General features: G+C 44.9%; 1 protein-coding gene across 3 annotated transcripts in view; it reads left to right on the top strand.

The window, feature by feature from the left end:
* Positions 1-5,290, top strand: part of PAM (peptidylglycine alpha-amidating monooxygenase) — a 149,315-nt gene that overhangs the window by 71,828 nt on the left and 72,197 nt on the right. The window lies entirely within an intron of this gene.

The raw sequence follows: 5,290 nt of genomic DNA, 5'->3' as shown, positions 1-5,290 counted from the left end.
CCCTGTCTCCCTGCACGCAGGGCGATGGTGAGAGCAGGCTGGGGCCCTGTCCCCCTGCACGCAGAGAGATGGTGAGAGCAGGCTGGGGCCCTGTCCCCCTGCACGCAGGGCGATGGTGAGAGCAGGCTGGGGTCCTGTCTCCCTGCACACAGGGCGATGGTGAAAGCAGGCTGGGTCCTGTCTCCCTGCACGCAGGGTGATGGTGAGAGCAGGCTGGGGCCCTGTCTCCCTGCACGCAGGGCGATGGTGAGAGCAGGCTGGGGCCCTGTCTCCCTGCACACAGGGCGATGGTGAGAGCAGGCTGGGTCCTGTCTTCCTTCCATTTAATCTCCTCTGGGAACAGCACAGCCATCATTTGAGAAAGTCGCTGTCTTTGCAGGATGGATAAATGCATTTTCTCTTCCTTGCCACAAGGCAAATGAAAGCTGGTAATTTCTAGTCCCATAGCACTGAATACGAAATCAAAAGAGGCTAACTCGCTGCAGTGACAGCTTCAAAAGGAATTCTTCTTTGCAGATTTTTTTCCCCATAGTGCTGGTGTATTCAGCACTGAAGCTCGTCTGCTAACCCAGCTTTTGGCAGCCTCCCGGAAAGCTGTGTGGCTGGCATCTGTATTCACAGTGCCCCTATTTCAGTTGTCTTATGCTAAGAAGATACACATTTGCCATGGCAGGCTAAGGTGTTAGTGCTTTTGCCTGGAGACTATTGTATCTCAATGTATCTGTAACCTAGAGTCCTGATACTCTTGAGTAGATGCTTTCAGAGATCCATAAATTCTCTGGGAGAAATTTGGTGACTCAGATTTTGTTTAGGAGAAACTGTAACAAAAAAATAAAATTTAACATACACAAGTGTCTTTAGGACCTGCATTTACAGGAGGCGATATCAAAAAGCAGCCAAGGAATTATGTCGTAGCTTCATTACAACCAGCTTCCATTTGGAATGCAGCGCCCAGAGCAAGCACGGGGTCCAGGTCTGGCTTCATTCCCCATGTGCCTCCAGGAAATGTGTGTCCATCTCTCTGGAGCAGGGTTGCAGGGGCACAGAAATAACCTTATTATAGCAACACAGCCCAAAGTACCTTTCTTTAAAAAGCAGCACAGCCCAAATGACACGGCTGCCAGCAGGCGTCCCGGAGCTAAGAAACGCTGAGTGGATCTGTTAGGAGACCTCGCTCTCATTCTCCTAAGGGAACTTCTTTTAATTATATGAAATTTTCCCTGACTTCAGAAATTAACCCCCAAATAATCTCCTACCCTTGACCCCCTAGGAGCCATGATTTAGTCTCAGCCAAACATCCTCTGTCCCATTAGCTTAAGGTTATTAACTTAGAACTGTAAGGTATGAGGTTCAAGACAGCTGTATAGTCAAATCGTTATTACAATATCTGTGTGCATATATAATTATAACATTATTTGCATTTACTCTGATATCCCTGATTTATTTCTGCATGTTCAGGATAGAAGGCAGAGAAGGTGGCCTTTAGTTTATGCTCAGAGTTATTCTCAGCACACTCTCGGACAGTAGAAGGGCACAGATAGAGATTAGAACTATTTGCTTCCAAATTTCAAAACTGAGTTTTCATTGTTAATGATGTTACTTCTTTGCTTTTTCTAAGGTGTGTGTTTTCAGTACCTCCGTGAGGAAAGAACCCATTTTCCAAAATGGTGTTTGGGATAGTAGGGAATGAGTATCCCCGCCCTTTACCTTACAGTCCTGGGGGAGTGCAGGGAATCGAAATCCACTCTAGAACTCTCTTTCTGAAGGACTTTTCCAATTAGTGGGATGTACGGGGTGTTCATAGCGATCCGTGGTTAACCTCTCCTTTTATTGAAGCAGGAAACAACCAGGACTCGGTGAGCTCATGGAGCACAGAGGGCTGACTCTAGATGGGAAAATTAGGAGGCCAATGGATTTCTAAGGAGCTAAGATGTTATAGGTTATTATCGTGCATTATTCCACATGCTTCCTTTATGAATCCAAGCAGGAACTACAAGCTATTATTAGAAAAGCAAGCTAAATAGTTTGGGATGGACAACCTCATATCCTCATATCACTCACCTCCCATTAAGAGAACCGAGCTTCCTGCCTAAGTGGGTGTTCTTTTTTTTTTTTTTTTTTTTTTTTTGAGACAGAGCCTCAAGCTGTCCCCCTGGGTAGAGTGCCGTGGCATTACAGCTCACAGCAACCTCCAACTCCCGGGCTCAAGCGAGTCTCTTGCCTCCGCCTCCCAAGTAGCTGGGACCACAGGCGCCCGCCACAACGCCCGGCTATTTTTTGGTTGCAGCCGTCGTTGTTTGGCGGGTCCGGGCTGGGGATTCGAACCCGCCACCTTAGGTGTATGTGGCTGGCGCCTTAGCCGGTTGAGCTATAGGCGCCGAGCCCTAAGTGGGTGTTCTTAAGTATCACTGGTTACTTACTCCCACTTAATTCTCACTTTATTTTAGCTTCAGGATTTTTTTCAGATAAAATACCTTGGAAAAGTCTCTAAGAGATAGAAATCTTATTTTATTTGTTTTGGGAAATAAGTGCATTGGAGAATTAGATTCGATACTGAGTTATGTCGCTGGCTGGTTGAATACTTAGGGCAACATTCTTTATCTCTGTAGTCTCTTTCCTCTGTCTGTCAAGCGTGAGATTTGAACTCTGTCATCCCTGTGGTCTCTTCTAGTTCTGAATTTCTGTGAGTTTGTATATTTGGCAAAAGACCTTGCTATGGTTATATTTCTACATAAGCAGAGGAGAACAATTTCTCTAAAAAGGTGGACTGAGACCTTTATGGAATGGTCATTCAGCTTCATCTTGCTTAAGATTGAATGCTATTTTCAACTTCTACGCTGTAAGTGTCTTCACCATTATTAAAGCTCCTGGTATACACACATGGGACGTTAGAATGGAACATGGTGACATAATGAAACTTCCCTCTCAATTCATCTCAAACCTATCTAGTGAGTGAAGCTTCACCTCTGTGTCCTGAAATCTGGTAGGGAGTGCGTTCTCTTACGCCAGGAGGACTGCCGCTGTGGAAGGCCCTGTGGCAGGGGTGTCTTGGGTTCAGCGCTCTGTGAACACAAAACATTAATAGCTAAAGGTCACCAAGTGTACCTGGGAGAGGGAATGAACACCGGGGCCCAGTCCAAGGAAGGACAGAACAATGTATTATGAAGAAAACAAAGAATAAGTGAAGCCAGCTGAAAGGCAGAGCTGTGGGGACGTTTGTGTGACGGTTGTGCAGAGTGAGTGAGTGTAGATTGAACCACTTCCGTATCAACATACAAGGCCTCACTCTCCTTTCTACAAACATGGCATCTTGTTGCACTGGCGTCTTCTAGCCCATAACTGAGAAAACGTCACATTGTCTTGGAGCTGGTCAAGGGGAACTTGATTGCTGACAGGCATGAAAGGTCCTCAAGGGCAATGACCTTCTTCACACTCCTGTGGCCTCTAACTCAGGAATTTCATTTTAGCCAGACCATGGTATTTATCTTACAAGAATGGCCCATCTTCACGTATAATTCTGCTCTGGATCTACCTCCTACGGACCCTGCTGATAATACCTGTTCCGTGTAATATCTTTAACGTACTGAATTGTATTGCAATCCTGTTTCTTTTAACCGTTTCATTCTTTTAATGTTCCCATGTCTCATCCTCCCCTTTTTTCTAGTCCTGTGTTATTACCTGGAGAACTTTTATTGTTTCAGTTTCTTTAATGAAAGGAATTCCAGACTTATGAGTGAAAATATATTTCAAAAATAAAATATCCATGTACTAAAATTTGTTTGGAATATACCAACAGAAAGAATTATAAGAACTAGCATTTATTGAATTTTCCCTGGGTTCTAAATGAAGTACCAAATTCTTTACTTAATGTTATCTCACTTGTAGAGTTTCTTACTGATAAAAATATTGATTACTACTATTAATCTATCAAGTATTAGGTAGCCTTCTTTAGTTCACGTATTTTAGCAGAAAACTGATAATGGTCTTGTAAGGCACTATACTATGCTCACATAATTGTGTGTTATTAAGTATACAGATAAATCCCAAACTTCTTATGCCTAAGACATTTGGCACGTGGAAATGTACAAGCTTTTCTTGAAAGATAAATCAAGGTCAGGGTTGGCTTCCTCTGCGGCCTGTCACTTGGATAAATTCTATCTCGTAACGTCAGACCACTTTAGTGTCTGACTCACTGCTCTCCCATCTTTTCTGAGCAATGGGATTCCGTGTCTCTGGGTTAACTTCTCCATCTACCCCTTCTCATTCTCTTTCTCCCATTTCTAAATTTTAACCACAGAGTACGTCTTTCCAATCAGTTTGATCAACCAGGATGTGATGTTGATTGTCTGAGTTCATTTCCTTAACTCTCTTGTTCCTTTATTTTTTTCATTTTATATAGTTAAACGTTAGCAGAAACACCAATATATTTCTTTGTTGTAATTGCCCTTTTAAATGGCATTTGTTTTTGTAGTAATGCATGTTGGAGGCTGATTTCATGTACAGCCCAGTGGATGGAAATGTATTCTCAGGAGGTTTCACATCTCGTGCCCTGCGTGCTGTGTTATAGCAGAAGGCCAGGCCAGGTCAGCGCTCACACAAACCGTCAGGGAAATGTGCAGAACTAGCTGGAGGTTCTGAGTCCACAGCAGCCAGACCGGCATAGAGGCTGTCAGAATAATAATACGTCACCATGGCAAGGACCATGTTGGAGTCGGAAGGTCATAATCTCCGCGGCAAACATGGGGCTGAAATGTGGGGCTCACCACACCCGGCACCTGCCACAGGAGCAGCTGTGGGTTCAGGGCACCACCTTGCTTTAGTGGGGTCAAGTTGCTCCCGCTGGGGTGTCTCTCTGTGAGTGAGTGCAGCACACAGCACTTGAGTGAAGAAGGTTGTTCTAGGAGAGATGTGAATCATGTACAATAACAATGTTGAATTTGAATAGCAATAGATGTCAATAATGCCTAAAAAGTAGGAAACCCAAATTATAGGCTATTTCAGTTTTTGAAAAGTAGAAAAGCCAAGTGTTTGGTGCAGCCCTGGACGAGCCATCTGTTCAGCAACCTTCCTTAGCTAATGCACAGAGGGAGCAGCAAGAGTCTTCAGCGGGCGCACACCCCTCGCTCTGTCTTCAGTGGGCAGACACCCCACTCTGAAGTGTCCTCAGTGGGCGGACACCCCACTCTGAAGTGTCCTCAGTGGGCTCACACCCCACTCTGATGTGTCCTCAGTGGGCTCACACCCCACTCTGATGTGTCCTCAGTGGGCTCACACCCCACTCTGATGTGTC

Source organism: Otolemur garnettii, unplaced genomic scaffold (genome assembly GCF_000181295.1).
Source record: "Otolemur garnettii isolate 467f Iridium unplaced genomic scaffold, OtoGar3 scaffold00030, whole genome shotgun sequence".
NCBI classification, from domain to species: domain Eukaryota; kingdom Metazoa; phylum Chordata; class Mammalia; order Primates; family Galagidae; genus Otolemur; species Otolemur garnettii.
Note: the sequence above shows the minus strand (reverse complement) of the source record. Positions and strands in the feature narration are given on the sequence as shown.